General features: G+C 42.8%; 1 long non-coding RNA gene across 1 annotated transcript in view; it reads left to right on the top strand.

Moving 5' to 3' along the window:
- Positions 1–17,222, top strand: part of LOC127381069 (uncharacterized) — an 80,483-nt gene extending 63,261 nt beyond the window's left edge. The window contains exon 3 of the long non-coding RNA XR_007888646.1: positions 17,167–17,222. This is a non-coding gene — a long non-coding RNA (uncharacterized LOC127381069). The remainder of the gene's footprint in view (positions 1–17,166) is intronic.
- Positions 17,223–20,494: the final 3,272 nt, after the last annotated feature.

Consider the following 20,494-nt stretch of genomic DNA (forward strand, 5'->3'; position numbering starts at 1 on the left):
TGAAACAAAGACATGGATATGTTGGAGGAAGTCCACAGGAGAGCCACAAAGATGGTCAGAAGGCTGGAGCACTTATCTTTTGAGGAAAGGCTGAGAGAGTTGAGGCTGTTCAGCCTTGAGAAGAGGAGGCTCTAAGGAGACCTTATAGCAGCCTCCCAGTACCTGAAGGGGCTACAGGAAAGCTGGGGAGGGGCTTTTTACAAGGGTGTGTAGTGGGAGGACAAGAAGTAATGGATCAAAACTGAAGAGGGGAGATTTAGGTTAGACATTAGGAGGAAATTCCTTAGTGTGATGGTGGTGAGACACTGGAAAATGTTGCCCAGGGAGGTGTTCAAGACCAGGTTGGGTGGGGCCCTGAGCAACCTAACCTAGTGGAAGGAGTCTCTGCCCATGCAGGGGGGTTGGAAGTATATGATCTTTAAGGTCCCTTCCAACCCAAACCATTCTATGCTTCTATGATTATTTATTACTGACTACACCTTTACTGGGGGGGGGGGGAAATAAAATTAAAAAAAATATGACCTTCATGCTCCTAGCAGTCTAAGAACAGTAACAATTTAAAAATTGTCATAATTTCCCAAAATGAACACCACCTAGGTTGCCTCACTAGCCCCATTCACCTTTGCCAAAGCGGTGCTTATTCTTACAGCATGTCAGTGCTGCAGAAAGCAAAGCTCCCTAGGCTGTTCCAAGGCAAGACTCACTGGAGAAAGTTCATGGTGCACCACTCCTTGCAGCACTCAAAACCTTGGGTGTTTGCACTGGGGCTGCCTTTGCCACCTTAAAGGCTGATTACAGAAACACAGATGATACCTACTTGAGGTGGCCTGTGCTTCCTCTAGCTGGTCCACAGCAGGGCTTGTGAGCCACAGCTGGGAACGGTGGCACTCCAGTTAGCTGGGGGCTGTGGCACCTTGGAGCTCCAGGTACACCTGTCCAGCCAAGACACTGACAGCAGCCTCCTCCCACTACTTGAGCTTCAGCACTGAAAGCAATTTGCAGTATAGAAATTCCCTCAGAACCCTGGGTGAGCTGACTGTGATCTCAGCTGAAGAGATACTTTCCATAGCATCCCCTTTCCCCCACAGTCTCTCTCACTCCTTTTCAAAATGAACTTGTCACTTACTTTCTTGCCTTTCAACAGGAATCTATACACATGCCACCTTTTCCTAGATTATTAAAATCCACTTCTCCTTAAAGTGAATAGTATGTGGAAACTCCAACCAACATAACATGGAATAACATTTAAGATGGAAAGGTCAGCAAGAAACATCAGACCCACAGTTCTGCTTATTCCCAGTGACTTTGTGTTCATCAAGTGTCTTTAGAGTAGAGCTGGCCAAACGGGAAATACTAATTTGGGCAACTTTAAAACATTTCATGGCAATGTATCCATTTAGTCACAGGAAATTTTATAAAAATGAATATTCTTATAAAGGTAAAAATGTTTCCTTTTGACATTTAAGCTCTTTAGTAAAAGTTACATGGTTATGGGGAATTGACTAATTGTACTTTGTACATACAATGAGGTCATTCTTTTCCAGGGAGCCCCAAGTCTAGCTGGACAAGAAAAATGGGGTTACAACATCAAAACATAGGACTAGATTGTAATACTTTAACTAGCATTTAATAATTTTTAATATATATAAATAATCCCACAGATGTCAGGACTACTGATTAAATAAAGGAACTTATTTGCTCAAAAAGGAGCTTAACCTAATCAAGCTGAGGAAAGGCAAATATCCTGTGCAACCTGTGATTTGAATGCACTTGATGGCTTTACTTGTTAGCTACTTTTAGTTTCATTGTAACCCCTGAAAATTCCACTTTGTATTTACTTTGGACTACCTCAGCCAAAAGCCTGAAGTTTCATCCCGTCCTAATCTTTCACGAAGTGATGAAGTACAGCTGTTCAGATCTGTTTTACAGAGTTTTGCTAGTCCTCCCTTCATAGAGTCTCTTCTGAATGCGATTGAAGAGAATTAATTGGAATTAAATAACTTCAGGGAAACAAACTATTCTGGATGGATACAACTCATAATCATCATCCAGAAGGTACAAAAAAAGCCCCAACCACTTAGTGAGAGAGGGATATTGAAATTCAGCATTTCTCTGAAAAAGTACCTTTTCAGAGACTCTGGCATCCACCAAGTCTCTCATTTATCATAGGTTTAGAGTTGTTCTGTAGCTTTTCACAGCTACAGATTTATATACTCTGCCTCTGAGAGGGTTTTCCAGTCCAAACCAGTGACTCTTCTGGAGAATGACTGATCTCTTCCAGCAGCCTTTTTCTCTCTCACTTGCATGTACTTGATGCTCATGACAGCACCAGACTTGAAGTTCTCGAGACTAAGCCTCCCTCTTTATGCACTGAACAGACATAGCTAGCTCCAGCCTGCTCGCCTGCCTGGCCTGGAAGAGAGTGAAATCCACAGCAGTCATAATCTAGCTCTTTAAAGTGTTCTTTACACTTGCACAGATTAGGAAGAAATACAAGCAAGTGGTGAGGCCATGTCACTATAGCAACTCAAATCCTTGGCTCTGCTGGTGAGTTACCAACCAATTCCTAAATGAGTGCTGTTTGGTAAGGACTTTCATTCACTGGGAAGCAGATATATTCATCTATTTCACTGGGATCAATGGCTCTAACATGGCAAACAAGCAACTGTAGCTGACACCCATCAAATTAAAACCTGGAACATAGAGAGCCTTTCACATCTAAATGGTTTTTCCTCCATTGGTCATGATTTACTACAATCAACACTTTCAGGGTAAGATACCAGCTTCACTGATATCAGGGTTGAATGGAACAGAGATTTCATTTTCAATGCTCAAAATCACAGAACTACCAAATACTCAGGTTTGGGGGGAGACCACCCAAGGTCAGCAGGCCCAGACACCTGCTCAGAGAAGGGCCAGCTTGAAATCAGAGCATTTAATCTTGGCTGCACTAAAAAAGAAAAACTGATTGCTTTGTCTTCCTGGAAGAGGCTTCCAAATTAAGGCAACAATTTGTTTATTTATTTATTCATTCTGTTACCTACTCTTAGGTACAAAGAACCTTTCACTCCTAACTCATTCCTCGCCTGGTTTCAGTATAACAAGCTCCTGAAACAAAGTATCCACGTTTTTTTTTTTGCACACACTTCTGCCCCGAACACTCTTTCATAAACTGCTTTTTGCCTCCAGCCTTTAGCAACCAAGATCCTGTCTCTCTACCTGCCCACAGCTGATCTCCTTCTGTGTCCCTCAGGCCCAATACTCAGCTTCTGCCCTTTCTCCCCCTGGCAGGAGCAACATCACTGCAGAGCCTGAACCTAGAGAAGATTTATTAAGCAGGCCTCTGCTCTGCTCCAACTTCCACTTTCAATACTAGTGTGTCTCATTAGGGTGCACACATGGCCAGCTGAGAACCAAAAGGAAACAGAGAAATCACTCAGCACTCCCAGTAACAGACCTTTTAAAATTGTGCTTTAAGTATAGACATGAGGGGGAGAGTAAGGCATTTTATCTGTACCTAAAAGAAATCAGTGGCAAAATTTGCCAACTCTAATCTATGCAGCAGACAGGTCTGTTATCTACTGCAAAATGCAAGATAAAACTAACAGCCCCCAGCAGAAACACTGTGAAGAAACCCTCCAGTCAAATGTGTCATGAGAAACACAGCGGGAAAAGGTTTTCCCCAGATGAGGGGAAGGACAGAAGTGTAGAAAACAGAGGTTAGACTTCCTTTTTTGGGAATGGTTCCTTGTGGTTTTAAGGCACAAAAAAATGTGGTGTGTCAGCCACTGGCAGAGGAAAACGGTGAGTTACACCATTTTCAGCTATAGATCTAAACCTTTGTTTAGTTTGGCTTCTTCAGGAGTTACCAATCAGGTTACTCCTTAACCTCCTGTCCTCAGCAACTCCCTCCTCCTTTACTACTAGACAGTAAGGCACTTAAAGCATAAGACATCCTGGGGAGGGGAAGGGGTGGTCTGGTAATGCATTAGGGCTCAGAAAAAACAGTTCATTTAAAAGATGGCTGAAGCTCAGGTGGAGTCCCACCTACTGCATGAGCTTGAGGAATCTCTTCTGATAGTGTTAGGCTGCCTGTACATGTGACACAAAATACTGGGGTCTTCTCAGGAGGGCTGCAGGGTGATCCCATCTTTACCCTAAGTGAATTGTGAAGGCTGATTCTACTTGCACTATCACCATGCATCCCAGAAATTAGCACCTCTAATTTCTTGTATTCACAAGCCTGACCAACGTATTTTTGGGAAAACACTGCTTCTTGTACCAGACACACAAAATGGGCTGTCCATGGAAATCACAGCCCGTTTCAAAATCAAGGCTAAATGAACCAACCTCTTTGTAGGAAAATAAGAGGGGAAAACTGAATACAGGAAATATCACAGAAAATCACAGTTCTCTTGTGCTCTTCTCTGTTGCACACACTCTCCTCTGGCTTAGATTTTGATGACACAAAAGGGAAGAATTCCTTCTGCTGCTTCTTGCATGCCAGTAGCATTAGAAACATCACTGTCTCATCACTGTCTATAATCTTGTCTTGCTTATGACAACAGATGCCACTTTTATACAAGCATTCGATGAACATTTTATATACCATGAAGCCTTTAGGCTGGTTTTTAATGTCACACACACACACATTCCCTATAAATTATTGTATTAGCTTTTGTGGTTGTTTCGGAGCTATCTATATCCCACAAGCAAAAAAACAGTGCCACAAATTAGCCATTTGTGAACACAGGACTCACAACAGGACTTTAACATTTACAATACTTCTATTACCACATTTAACTCCTGGTATTTTTCTTTCCTGTGGAAAAGTTACATGCCCTGCTTCAGGCCTTGGCTTTGAAGACAAGCCTCCAACCCTCTGGGAGTAAACCTGAAAGTCTCAAGAGTAATGGGTACCTGGGGGTACCTACACCTTCACTGTTCCTACAGGATCCCACTTCAAGAGTTTTAGTGATACTGAAGAAGACAGTTCAGTTCTGCACAGCAGAAGGTTTAGCTCTTCCAGGACAGACCACCAACTAAAGCAGGAGTCCTACTTGTCCAGCCTCATGCTCCAGACTCCCACTCCTGGCACTGAGTCAATTTCTGAAGACAGGTAGACCTTCAAACAGCATGTCCTCTCCTGCTACTGTACCTCCCTGCACTGACTCACTGTGGAAGCAAAGGAAGGTAGTAAGGTATGAAGGCATCAAGCCTTGTGACTGGTTTTATATTATCCATAAAGTGCACCCTCGGCCCTTTGGGGATTTACTGCATTTCCTCCAGTCAAGGTCTCTGGCCCGGGAGTTTTTTACCCAACCCAGCCCTGCCCTGCCAAGTTAGCAACTTGGACATGGGCAGTGCTAGCACAGGAGGTGTTTTATACTTGGTTTTTTTCCCTTTGGTTTAGTTCCAGGTTTTGAAACAGCTAGTATGCTTATTCTTCATGTTGAGGCAGAAGAAAAGACAGTAAAAGGAAGGCTACATCTTCCCCCCCCCCCCCCCCCCTTTTTTTTTTTTTTCTTAAATAATTGATGGACTACAGACTTTTTTAGGCGGATGCTTACCACTCTCAGTACCTGTGACCCTCCTTTTTGCTCAATCACTTCATCCCAGTTCAGTATCTAGATCTCAGTCTGGAGGCTTTGCAAATTGACCATTTGCTCCTTCCTCTTCTTAATCCCCTGCTTGCTTCTTTTCTTTAACCTAAGTTTCTCCTGTGCCATTCTTCTTGCTAGGACTGGTTTCCTCAGCTGTCTCTGCAGCATGCTCTGGTGGAATCCAGGAGCCACAATGCCATCCACCCACAGCGACAAAGGCATGAAAGGGCCTCCACTGCTCCATCAACAGATTAAACCTCAGGAGTGTCCTGTCCCCTGTGGGACCTCCATGAAGGCTCCACATAACCAGCATTCCAGACAACTTGCATTTGAGACTGCCTCCCACAGAGCCAGCTGTGAGTCAGCTTTGTGTGGTGAAAGAAGGAAATGGGGCAAGGCCTGAACTAATGTAGCCACGCAGTGTGCACAGGACTGCAGCTTCACACAGGCAACTTGCAACGGTCAGGTCTGTGTATCCATCTGAAAAATTCCCAACCAGTTCTAGTTTGCACTATTTTTCAGGCAGAAATAAGATCTCTTTGGAAGGAAAAAGCTGTCAAAAGAATAGGCACAGGCTGGATTCCAGTGATGGATAAAAAAAGTAATATCTTTCATGAGACCAGGAATGGTAATTCTTCAAGCTGAAGATGATCCTGCCTTCCAAACAAGATGTCTCATGTGTTCTTTGGGAAGGAAGCCATGATGCAGATAGATGTACATCAAACTATCATTGAAAAGTGTGTGTGGGGGGCTATGTGTAGAGGTGGTGGCGGGGAGCCTCAGCAGCATGAGGAAAAGTATGTCTTGAACATCAGAAAGAATGGGGTGAAAAGCACCATTAATACCACCACCACAGGCCACAACCTTCAGCCACCCAAGTTGAGCCTGGTAGATCATTTCCCTCCTTTCCCTATCCTTTACCAGAAACACATCTTGAACAAACTAAGGATGTGGTTGAACTTTCTGAAGTCACTAGCCCATGGCTTCATCCACACTGGGGGAACAGGGAAAACATCTGTGTATCAAACAGATTGCTGCATCTGTGGTGTAGCAGGGAGTATGGCACAGGAAAAAAGGATGCCAGCCAGAATGGTAGATGCTGGGGGGCTGATAAAGGACCTGGTGCAATCAGCACTATGGTGTATAAATAATCCATGATGATCAACAAGACTTTAGAGTCTGACAGAAAAAATCATCATCATAATGGTTATTGACAATTAAGGCCATTCTTCAAGCGCCCTGGAGCACTGTGTCTGTTCCCTCAAGGACCGTGACACAGCGTGGCAGTGATCCTGTCCTGCACATCTAAGGCAGTGACTAGCTGATAATCTGCAAGGGCCCGGTGCTGGCGCCGGGGTTATCAAGTCAGCTCCCACTGATAAGGCAGGCGCTGCGGGCAGGTCCCGGGAGAGCCAGGGGCACCGCAGGCAGCCCGAGGCGTGGCTGGCCCCGGGTGCTGCCAGGCCGCCTTGGTCGCTCCTCAAGTGGAGGGATGTGAGGCAACAAGCAGGGGGGGAACCAGCATGGTGTGACCTAAAAGGGGCAGTGGGGCCAAGTCTTCACACCTTCCCTTCCTCTGAGCCTTCAGCTCAGGAAGAGGCGGCCTTCTCTTCCGCCGCTCAGTCAGCCTCCCCACTCAGCCCAGCTCCCTAAACGCGCTTATTCCACAAACACCCTCTGATGTGTTGCCACGGGAAGGGCACATCCCATCCTGTCACAACTAGCAGGTAGTACAGTACACAAAATAAGGTCTGAAGTCCAGGCTCCATTGAAATCTGCAGGGCAACTCACATCTTTATATGACACCCAAAGTAGGTCTTCCTTTTTTTCTGCCACCTTTTAGTCATTTTTCCTATGTTTTGCTGCTTTACATCGTACATTTTTTTTTTTCAGAACGGTGTTTTTTCACCACAAAGGGCCATAGTTATTTCAACAATCAGTTTTTCCCCATGTGCCCTAACACCCTCTCACAGCACTCGCCTTATCACAACTGCAACAGCATCTCAGGACCCACATACAGACAATTTATACTAACAGATTTAATGGCCTTAACTACCAAAAAGACAAAGATTTCCTCACCCACCTTTTTTCTTTTTGTTTTTATTTTTTGTCCCCTATTTGTTCCATTAGCTATCCAAATGTCAGCATTCATTGTCTGCAAAATGACTGCTGAACCAATGATTATGGTGTGGCGTATTTCCTTTGAGTGACAGTGTCTGCACAACGACTTTTCTCCAACACACTTGGCAGTCAGCATTAAATATTCTTGGCATGTAGCCTGAATAACAACACACATACTGAGACCTGCCAGCATTGGAAAGTCCCTAAGTCCCAGGAGCTAAAATTAATTGCCAGCTATTCTTAAAATTTTCTCACCCCTCCACCCAGTTTCTTGGGTCTGCCCACCCACTACAGTCTTACAACTGCCTTTGTGGAGTTTCATAAAACTTCCCCAGAGAGTTTGGGATGAGTGGAGAGCACTTAAACTCCCCCTTGAATTGACTGACTTCACATGCTAACAGTGCTTTCCTTGACTTTACAGAGGGAGCCTCAACTAGGTGAGTTTTGCCTCTATTACCACTCAGGACTCTTGCCAAATTAGTTTGTCTCTGAGGCAGGGGGATGGAAAATATGATGTTTAAGAAAAAGACAGCAGAAAGCATTCCTCTAACCTACACAACCCCTCTTTTTAACGAGGGTATAAAGGCAAGTCCTGTGAGATGCTGAACATCATTAATTTCCTTTAAGTCTAGATGAGATAAGGGCACTTGTACTAAAGACTACAGCCTCAGTACTTCTTGTTTAAAGCTCAAGTTTAAGCTAGTGGTGGAAAAACACAGAAGGAATAATAATATCACCTATTTCTTAGCCCAGATCTCCCTTTTGCTCATACAGCATTGCTCTCTGAACAACAAAGGGGTTTCACAATTTAGAATCACAGTTCCCTTTTCACTGAGGATTCTAAGTATGATGAGAAACAGGGGAAACAACCACATGGGAAATGAGAAAGCCTCTCTTCTGGCATTTCCAACTAAAAGGAAAGCAGGAGGTATGAAAAACCTTCACATACTTTTCACTTTGACTTTCCACCCACAGTGGTTAGGATCAGCTTTGAAGAACCACCAAAGTTTTTGATCAAAGTTTTCTGGATAAGACAACTTGGCCTATTAATGCAGAATGGATTTAAAAAAAAAATTTATTATTATTTTTTTTTTTTAAATGAAAGGTGTGGGTTTTCCTTAAACAGATGCCTGTAAAGGCATCTAATTCCTGAAGGCTTGAGCATCCTGGTTTAACCAGTTTTAGTCAGTGAGTCAGTTCTCTGATAGAGCTTACTAGGAAAAATGCAGCTCATTTGCTCTTTCTCTCACAAGCTTCTCTCCACTGTTTCCTAGCTCACCTGTGATTATATTTAGGACTGATGTGAGTTAGGAACTCTAACAAAGGCTTTATATTAATCACCAAAAAAGACGGTTATGTTGCCCTTTTCTATTTTAGACCTTTGGCTCCAACCCCAGGCTTTCAGCTCTCAAGAGTTAGCAATGCCAGCCTTTTGTTTTCCTGTTAGGGTTGTGGTGTTTTTTTTTTTTCCATAGGTGCATAAGAAGCACTTGCAAAACATTTAAAGTAGCTGCCCATGCAAAACGTATTCCCTAGCTACTCTGTGTTTATAATCTCAACTGCCTGACTACATTGTTTATAACTGCATTTGTATCTGTACATAACTTGAGCATCTACACCTGACAAAAACTCTCAAAGTCAAATGAGCAACCAGACATCATCAGGCTGACATCCAAGCAACTTTCCAGCAGTTTCCATAATGGCCTATATATGCAAGCAGATGTAGATCTTTATTGTTCTACTATCTGATTGAAACACAATGCTTTTTAAAAACCACTGCCCACAGGTAAAGAGACATCGCCACCTAAATCCTCATGCAGTCTCGGTTTATACTAGGTCGTGTTTTGAGTACACTGTCAAAAGTACCAGCTCTACTTTCATCTCCAACACTTTAAGTCAATGGATTATAAATCACACTTATCTAAAAGGAGTTCCAGTCACAGGGTATGATTTCAGCATAAATATTGAAGCAACTGGGTGTTGATTAACTTATTTCTTTTAAGGCTCAGTCATTAAGGGTAAGTTAAGGAAGCAGATTTCTTCTTACAATCTTCATGAATATGATGGAAAATTACCTATGGAGTTTCTCTGTAAAGTAGTAGCCAGAATAATTTAAATAACAGTCTGGGCTTGGAAGGCAAGCAGGTTGAACACAGAGGTAAAAAAAATAAATGCCAAAAGCCAACTGTAAATTTTAGAAACAAAGCACCTCAAATATTAGTGAACTGACGAAGTCATAGCACCATACTGATTCAAACTACTGTGCACATTTTGGAAGTGGAACACATTTTTGTAGTAAGCTGATGAAACGTATGCTGTATTACCAGGACTGAAAACAAGCATTCTGTGGAAAGCACTCCCATTAGCTCCCTGCTGGTTAGCACGAGGAGTGTTTCAACAGCTTCTGAGATGATGGAGATGCCACCTTTGCTCACTGCAGTGATTTCAGTTGTAAGAGGCTTTTTCTCTCTTCTCTCCTGTCCACTTCAAGATTTGAAAGGAAAGCAGCAGCAGCACCTCTTTCAATCACAGGCATCCTCTGGCGGGGGTTAAAAACACGGGACACAGGAAGTTTCCGGTACATCCCTTCACACACACACACAGAGTCTATATATACATGTATCTACCAACAGCCAGTATTGGGTACCATTCTTTTAAACTCGTAGTTTGCACTCCCCTAAGGCAGAAATTCCCTCATTGCTCCCTCACTTCTCAGCTGGTGGAGAGAGCAGCCGAGCCCAGCAGCCTGGCAGGGAGGGCAGTGGGTATGGGTGCTGACCCGCAGGCCACTCACAAGCTCTGGGGGAGCACTCCAAAGTACCTGCTCATGGCTTACACAGTGCCCTGTCATCTTCCCAACTGAGGCAAGATTGTCCAAAGTTATGAGAGAGAAAAAACCACACCCATCTAAAAACTCTCCCAAATATATTTCCATATTACTCCAAGAAATCAATTTTTAAATGTAATATTCTTAAATTATGCCAATAAACATAACACTTCTTCTATGGTGGCATTTTTCTGGGAAAGGTTTCTCTGTGGGGAAGACCTGAGCAGGTTTGATTGAGCAGACTTGTTTTCTAGGAAGAACTCTTCCAAACATCTGGCTCACCAAAAGCAGGGAAGGCTTGCTTGGAGCCAGAGCATTGTGGATTCACATATCACTGATATGTGAAAAAAACGGACCTCACGGCCGTTCACACTAGAGAAATGGCTATTACATGCACTGATGAATTTCAATGCAGTCTTTGAAAAATAAAAGGGTAAAAATGTTCTTTTTTGCAGTTTTCCGTTTTGTGGCCATTCCTATACTTTTGATAGCTGCATCACAGATGTTTTCAGACCCACAGACAGAGTACATAAACAGTGTCATGAAGTGTGCAACAGTAATTCCTCTTGAAATAGTGCTATTACTGTAATGAGACATGAGTTCAGGAAAATTGATGACCATTTCTGCAATGGAAGATGGACACAATCTTGCTTACCGAAAGATCCAAATCTAAAGCAACTCACTACCAATAACTCAAAGAGTAAGCAATGTAAAGGACAGAAGATTTTTTTGCTCACATGAAACAAAAATGAGGAGTGTTACAATTACAAGCAAGGTCACCTTTTCCCTGTTCAAGTTCTTTGCAAGTAATACAATGTGAAAAGAAAGTATGAGGCCTTAGAGTCACTTATCCTCTGGGTCTGTTTTTCTCTAATTAATTAAATGGGTGAGAAGCAGGAGCTCAGGGCCCATAGATCAGGAACAGCACAAGGCATTTCCTAACTACTCTGTGAGGACAACTCCAAAAGCCAATAACAGAAGATGCTTATTAAAGAGTCCTCTGATGTAGCCCCTTATAGCAAAAACCTGCTGGATGCCCCAAATTACTCAGTTACACCTCATTAAATTAGATCAGTTGTTTGTTGCCAGAATTTTCTCCATGCAACCCAATGGCTTTGTAACCAAAGCTGCTGGAAACCTGTTTAATTGCTCAATTGGTCTTTTTAAAACTTCTCAGGCAATGGGTGGAATACTGTAGCTTGTTAGAAAAAGAAGTACAGAGCATATATTAAAACAGAAGAACAGGGAAAAAAACACAAAACAAACAAACTAGAAAATCACAATTCAGAAAATCAATGCTGCTACATTGAGGTTTTTACTAGGTTTCTTTCAGTTATGTTTGCTTTCATGTTCTTGACCAAAGAGCTCTTGGGTAAGGAAATGTTCGTAAGTTGCTTCCTGAGCAAGTCTCCTCAATTACTTTGCTGCCTCTGTAATTCAAACACTCTGAGAATCCCTTCTACAGGCAAAAGCAGCATTAGCAGAGCAACTGGGGTGGTCTTGTTACTATAAACCTCTTTGAAAATTCACAGCCTGCAATCTTCTCACATGCCAGTGTCCACTCTGGCTTGGAGGCAGAGGAAAAAGAAACTTTGGAGAGGCCTACTAAATTAAACCCTGTTTTCACAGCAGTAAAACCCCTAATAGTTTTGATTCACTGAAGCAGTGCTCCCAAACAACTCCCTTTGTTTTCAATCACTTTTATAACAGTCTCAAACTAAAAAGCCAGACCAGAATACCTGTCTGTGTACACACACATAAATTACCTCAACAGACTTGATTTTTTAGGACTTCTTGTCAGCATTGAATAATTTATTTATTTTTTTATGTTTCAAGAAAATTTATTTGACTGCAAAAATAGATTTGAACCTATTTGCTCCTCCACACTTAACAGCAGTCAATTCTTAGCATTTCTATATTACTTTACTGTGGAAACATACATCACTTAATGAAAAACACAGACAATAAGGGCCTTGGAGCTGTGCTGCTGCGGATTCATTATCAGCCAGATACTCCTTTTGTGTTTATTCCAGTTGAAACAGGGAAAAATAACCTCTAGTTACTCTTCACTGGAAACTCCAAAGGTATTTTTTTATATACAAGGAAGTTTAAGGCCAAAAGGACAGTTATTCAAAATGGATGGCTACAGAACACAATGCATTCCATTTAGCTTCTGTTCTCATGCTTACCAATCTTCAGCTGAAACATTAAACACTTAACCCACAAGATGCAAAGGGATTTTGAAAGAACCCTCTTCAGGGATGGAAATAATTATCTCCCAAGCTTTAGGTTCCAAGGGCTTAGAAGTGGGACTGTACAAGGAACTAATTACATTAGAAACGGCACCAGATCACGGTCTCCTGAAAAGGTGAATTTGTGGGCTGCAAACGTATTTCTAGGAAAGGACATTCACAGCTTGTGCAAAAATAAAAGCGCAGGCTGAACAGTGATATATTTGTGTTCTCAGCCCTCAAAACCACCAGGCTAGGAAACCTCCTTGCTGGAAACACAGAAGAAAAATGCTAGTATGATAAAGCCTAATTTTATGGTGTCAGGTAATCATGAAGGAATACAGAAGAAATCCCAGAAGACAACCCTCTCTGAAAGGTTATACAAAGCAGCTGGATGACAGGGGATCTAGAAAACCTTGCTTTGCTGGGTTACAGCTAGCTCTTCTGAATCTCTCCTTCCCACTCTCTGGGATCCCATCTGGTAGATTAGCACTAATGAGACATTCACATAGCTGGGAAAACACAGTTAAAAACTTAGAAGTACATTTTAAACATAGGGAAAGGGGAAAAAAAGGAAAAATATAGAAGTTAAGTGGAATGATTTTTATACCCTCTTCCAACACCAGACAGTATTCCATAAAAATTAAGGTGCAAAAGACTAGCAACAGCTTCTTTTACATCCTTACATCTATATGTGCATGCAACCTACATGCTTTATTGCAGCACCTACATAATGAAGTAATAAGTGAATAACTGTAATTCTGTTTCACAAAATGGGCCAGATCCTTAGCTGAGACAGCACAGGATCATTTCCACTGCATTCAGTATCAATTCTCTATCTCTGCCATGTTCTTCAGATTCAGTGTTTTTGTTGAGCTTGGCAGGCAGGAGGAAAGAAGCTTCCATTTCTCTTATCAGCACAATTAATCAGCCTGCTGCTTAAGTCAATGAAAGCAAACCAAAAACCAGCCAGGAACTGCTGGCCATAAATACACTAAAGATCAGTCAGCTATCCTTAGTAAATATATAATAGGAGGAAGCAGGGAAGACAGTAGAAATTGGAAAGGGACTCAAGACTTTTGTGGACTTCTGTGGTACACTACAGCGGTGCAAAGCTTCATCAACGTTTCATACAAAGAGTTCTGACATTTGTGTACAAATAGACTTCTAACTATAAGCCAAGCCAAAATGTACAGCATTTGAGTAGAAAGCAATGTCAGATTTGCTTTAAAATTCTGGGGGAAAAATCAGTGCAGTTCATTACAAATCTATGCAGCCAAGTTCATGTGATATTTACACAAGATTTCTAGCTAAAATAAAATAATAGGAGAAAGAGCATGTTTGTGCTGGAGACAAAAGCATTTCAAGTATGAATCTGCATGGAGCTAGAGGTTAGAAGAAAAGAAGTGTCAGCATCAATCAATTTACTTTCCAGTTAGGTGAAGTCCCAAAGTCAAATTTAATTACAAGCCAATACATTTCACTTCCATCGAAACAGTATGGGCCACAGCAACTGTGTAAAATCACACACTGGGCACACAACCATAACAGATGCAAATAGCAATTTGCTGTCACTTGGAGAGTAGCCATGACTTACAGCCCAAAACATGCAAAACTATTTTATCTTCAAGGTTTCACAGAAAGGGATAGCGCAGCAGGAAAAGCAACTAATAAGAACAGGGAGCTTCAGCTACAGAGCCTTGTATATTCTTTTGCACTGTGGCTCCACTTTTTCCTCTACAGCAAAGCTTTGCCACAGATCGAATGGGAACATTATCGAAATAAATGGTGCTCATCACAGGAACGTGATATATTCTCTGTAGTGTACCAGAAAAGCCCACCATCTGAAGACTAACTGCTTTCTGTCATTTGTCTGTACACACCTGCTTTCTGAACAATTTACAGAGAATGTAGTTTATATAGTTATTTATTTACCTATTATAGAATCATAGAATGCTTACGTTTGGAAGGGAACTTAAAGATCATCAGGGGATGGGGCATCCACAACTTCCCTGGGCAGCCTATTCTGGCACCTTACTACCCTCATGGTGAAGAATTTCTTCCTAATATCTAACCTCAATCTCCCCTCTCTCAGTTTAAAACCATTACCCCTTGTCCTACCATTATCTTCTCTGGTGAAAAGCCCTACCCAGCTTTCCTGTAGGCCCTTTCAAGTACTGGAAGGCTGCTATAAGGTCTCCCCAGAGCCTTCTCTTCTCCAGGCTGAACAGCCCCAACTCTCTCAGCCTGTCTTCATAGCAGAGCTGCTCCAGGCCTTTGACCATCTTGGTGGCCCTTCTCTGGACCCTTTCTAACAGCTCCATGTCCTTCCTGTGATGAGGGCTCCAGAGCTGTGCACAGTATTCCAGGTGGGGTCTCACCAGAGTAGAGTAGAGGGGCAGAATCACCTCCCTGGCCCTGCTGGCCACAATTCTTTTGATGCAGCCCGGGATGCAGTTGCTCTCTGGGCTCCAGCTCACACTGGTGACTCATGTCAAGGTTCTCATCTACTACCACCCCCAAGTCCTTTCCTCAGGACTGCTCTCCAGCCATTCTTCCCCCAGCCTGTATTTGTGCCTGGGGTTGTGCTGACCCAGGTGCAGGACCCTGCACTTGGCCTTGTTGAACTTCATGAGGTTGGCACTGGCCCACCTCTCCAGCCTGTCAAGGTCTCTCTGGATGGCCTCCCTTTCCTCTTGGGTATCAATCACACCACACAGCTTGGTATCATCAGCAAACTTGCTAAGGATACACTCAATCCCACTGTCCATGTCTCCAACAAAGATGTTAAACAGCACTGGTCCCAATACTGATCCCTGAGGGACACCACTCGTCACCTGCCTCCATTTGGACATTGAGCCATTGACCACAACTCTCTGGGTGCAGCCATCCAGCCAATCTCTTATCCACCAGGTGGTCCATCTGTCAAATCCATGTCTTGTCAGTTTAGAGACCAGGATGTCACGTGGGACAGTGTCAAAGGCCTTGCACAAATCCAGGTAGATGACGTCAGTTGCTCTGCCACCATCCACCATCTCTGTAGCCTTGTTGCAGAAGGCCACCAGATTGGTCAGGCATGACTTGCCCTTAGTGAAGCCATGTTGGCTGTCACTAATCACCTCCTTATTTTCCATGTGCCTTAGCAGACTTTCCAGGAGGATCTGCTCCATGACCTTGCCAGGCACAGAGGTGAGACTGACCGGCCTGTAGTTCCCTGGGTCTTCCTTTTTCCCCTTTTAAAAATAGGGGCTGTGTTCCCTTTTTTCCAATCAGCAGGAACCTCACCAGACTGCCATGACCTCTCAAATATGATGGACAGAGGCTTAGCAACTGCATCCACCAGCTCCCTCAGGACCCATGGATGGACCCCATCAGATCCCATAGACATGTGCATCTTCAGGGTCTTTAGACGGCCATGAACCTGTTCTCCTACAGTGGAGGGTGCTTCGTTCTACCAGCCCCTGCTTTCACCTATCAAAACAGACTTCCAGAATCAAAAGGGTTGTTAAAAGTTTGCAGGAAGTGAGCGAGTAAAATTTTTTTAATGAACAGATTGACAGCTCTCCACCCAGTCAAGGTCAAATAGCTGTAGGGTTGTGCGTGGTGCTGTGGTTGCTTCTCATTTTCATCCCTGCTTTGGTGAAAACATTTGTTTGCTAGGAAAAAAACCACAAACAATATATTTTGTCCCTTTTACCTGACATGAAGTAAAAAAAATCAAGTAAATACAGGCATGTACAAAGGACAGTCACAAGATCCTAGACGTAACAAAGTTTTGACAAGGTACCACTAATGATTCATGATGAGACAAAATTATAACTCTGACCTTTTAGCTGAAACAAAAGGCAGAAGAATCTTTAGGGCAGCACAACCACTAACTCCTCTGAAAAGGAGAAGTGCTGATTATTAACCTTGCCTAGGGAGAAAGTGGCAATTCAAAAATTGCTTGTTCTTGTCACAATAAATCTTGGATGCTTTTAATGAAAGTTTTTCTCCTTCATGAAGTGTTTCTTGCTAAAAAACAGGACTGCACATTAATCCAGGGCTTTAGATATCCTTAAAGTCAAGTTTAATTGGGGCAATTCCCTCCAGTGAATTGAAAGATGACATTTGTCTTCACTGCCTAGATGGAATGCTAAACTGAAAGCAAGGCTGAAATGTCAAGGTAAAATAATGCTAATAATTATTCTGAATGTTACATTCCCCTTGACCTTGGAATATAAGAGGCTGAGATGAAGGCCTTTTGTTGAAAGTCAGTAAGTCATCTGGAGACTTCATTGACATTTATGATTAATACAATCTGGCAATATTAGGGGAGGAGATAGATACAAAATAATGTTATTAGTTGCCAGCACAAGGTTGATTTCATCTTCTATTGTTGTAGGATCTACAGATGAAGAGTACAGAACAACACATCACCTGTATTATTACTGCTCATGCTTTTAGGTAAGAATATGAACAAGCTTAATGCAATAACCATAACTCTGCAAAACAAAATTCATAGCTCTACCACCAAAGAAAATATTCTCCATTTCATACAAGTAATGATTTCTTGTAAAACAGAAAAAATAGGGCACAAAGCCCCCAATCCAATTGCTTCACTATTATGTATCTGTTCTGGTTTGGTTTGGTGGGTTTTTTGGTAGCAGTGGAAGGGCCACAAGGGTGGCTCTGGTAAGAAGCTGGAGAGCTCCCCATGCTCCAAACCCAGCCAAGGAGCCATCAGAGAGACAATAAATGCACAATGTGATTAACATATGAAAGAACTGAGAGGAGACCTGAGCAGAGTGAGAACTTAAAGAAAGAGCAGTGCTGGAGAGGCAGAGCAGTGCTGGTGGTTGGTGAGGAAGAAGTGGAAGAAGGTGCCCAAGCAGAAGTTTCCCTGCAGCCCATGGCGAGATGGCAGCTGTCCCCCTGCATCCATGGAGGAACGTGGTGGGACATTCCCTGAAGGCACCAGGAGGGGTGAACTTGGCCACTTGGACTTGGATTTTGTGGCCAGTGGATTTGCTGCCAGTGGACTCTGATTATGCAGCTTTGGAAGACCCCAGCACCAGGGAGGTGCCTGTTCCCGAAGCAGCCCCTGACTCTGTGGGAAGCCCAGGCTGGAGCAGCTCCGGACCTCGTGGGAAGGACTCATGAAGGAGAGGTTGGTGGAGGACTCTCTGCCATGGGAGGGACCCCGTGGGGAAGCAGGGCAGGGCTGTAGGGAATCCTTCTTCCTGAGGAGGAAGGAGCAGCCGGAACCACCAGCCTGTGAAGTGACTCTAAACCCCATCCCCTGTCCCCCTGTGCTGCTGGGGGGAAGGAGGGAGAGAAACCGGGAACAAAGGGATTTGGGCCCGGGAAGAAGGGAGGGGTGGGGTAACATCTGCAAGCCCTGCTCTCTGTGTGTCTGTGTCCTGGGTGTGTGTGATCAGTGTGAAACTAAGTTATTATTCTTTTCCCCAAGTTGAGTCTGTTTTGCCCAGGACCTTAATCGGTGAAGAACCCTCCTTGTCCTTTGTCTTGACCCAGGAGCTTCTAGTTGGGCTTTGTCCTCCCCATTCCAGAGTGTGTGTGGGGGAGTTGAGTGAGCAGCCATGGGGCTGTTCTTTGTTGTTGTGTTGGGCCCAAACCACATTAATGCGAGTCAGGCAGGAGAGAGAAGACACCACAACATTATCACAGAAAATTTTCCACTTAATTTGCAACTTAACATTAGAATTATAACTCTGTGGGGTGAAGATTTTATATATTAGTGTTCTGAAGTGATTCCTACAGCCTTTATTTGCACCTTACATGTGACAGAAAATGGCTGTTCAACTGATGGCAAATGCAAGGCAGGGAGAGGCTTAAATGTTTTATGGTCAAAGTTTCAGTAGACTCAGCTTCCATAAAACACAGTGGTAGAGGACTCCTCTTCTGATCTGATCATACTCCAGGTAAAGGAAATGCTGCAAATGTGGACAAAAAGAAGAATGAAGGCAAGTATTTGTTAGCATCTTTGCTGGCATCTGTAGAGTTAAGCCTCGCCACAAGCTCAGTTTCCTGTTTCAAGAAGGAGATCATTTACTGGCACCCCAGGATAAGTGACAAGCGAGTCTTTTTAAAATCTTGTGAAAATTGGCCATTTCAAGCTTACACACAGAGGTTCATTTGAAGATACAACCCTATTGAAGATGCTGGCAAAAGAAAGTCTCAGAATGCCCTAAAATGTCCTAAAAAAATGACATGCGCTAGTGAAAGAATGTCCTATTCTCTGTCTTGATTCAATGGTAGGCTTTAACTGCTAGTCTTGCAAACAATGTAAGAGAGGGAAAGTAAGGAAACATAGCTATTCATAATGAAATTGTAATTTTCTGTGTTAGTTTGGTACTAAAACAATTTGAAGCGGTGGAGATACTTCACTTTGGAGTCTGCCTACTGGGCATGTAAAAACCAACACATTTCCTCCAGCTACATACAAATCTTACATGGGTATTCACAGAACAAACTCCTACAGCTCATAAAGCCCATTACAGACAATTGAATAAATGGCAGAACTTTTAAAGATGGTCCAAATAATGATTCCAGTCCCTTGATGGAGTGTTTATAGACTTCAGCTTATTAAATGATCTTCCTAAGCCACATCTGAAAAATCCCATTTTATTTAAAGGAGTTTGTAATTATTCCAGCATATTGAGGACTTTTCCATCTGATGTATCCTCTCTGTGTTAGATATCTTTATGAAATTCCCTGGTGAAATGCTTTTCTCTCTCAAATTTATTATTAAAATAGTGAATTTTCTATTAAATATAAACAAGACGAGACCACAATAATGGAAAGTGTGCTTCAATTTGTGAAAACTGAACGAATATTTTGACTTATGAATTCAGTAAATATTGTACAGACGTTCCAAATATAATAGTAATACATTGTCTAAATAAAGCAGACCATATTTTTTAAAATGAGGGAAAACAGAGTGCTTCATGACTGTTCAATTTTAATATTTAGTTACTGTTACACATATGTACATGATAAAGTTATCTGCATATGCCAATACAGCAGACACTAAACCAGCCATCTGTATGTTCTAGATCCTGTTTGCATAAGAAAAATAGTAACTGCCCATTCTTTCTTCAGGAATATTTAAATGGTTTTCCACATTCTTTTATAAAAAAAACAAACCCTGCATAAATTCAGCAGATAACTGGGTGAGTGCTTTAGTATATATGGGCTAGAGTCTATAATTTAAAAGTTCCATTGAAATATGTTTCTCTGGTGGAGAACTGATGTCGTCAAGGTCAGGTATTTCTCCAGTCATGGAGCCACTCAAGAATTAGGCAGAAACTGGAGCATTGCAATGTGCTCCCCCCTGCTTTTCCAGCACTGGCAGGCTGAGGGTTTGAAGTACAGAAGGGGCCAACTGCACCTTCACACTTCAGTCTCCAGGAAACTGAGTGAGATCATAGGAGGATGAAAGGATGACATTAACTGGAGCTGCCCAGAAAGCGCTGCAAAAGTCATCAAGCATAGAAAAAAAGCTGGCTGGCAAAACACATAAACTCCTGAGTGAAACAGTCCACCTGGCCCTCACTATCGGTCATGAAAGGCTCCTGGAAGCTGCTGCCAGACTGTTTTCTAGCCTCTGGCAGATGGAAAATGGCCAAACCAAGGCTTTACAAGAGATGGCTCTTCCCATAAGATACTAAAAGCCACAGACCTGCACATTTTTTCCCTGTGACAGCTCC

This window comes from Apus apus, chromosome 2 (assembly GCF_020740795.1).
Source record: "Apus apus isolate bApuApu2 chromosome 2, bApuApu2.pri.cur, whole genome shotgun sequence".
Lineage (NCBI taxonomy): Eukaryota > Metazoa > Chordata > Aves > Apodiformes > Apodidae > Apus > Apus apus.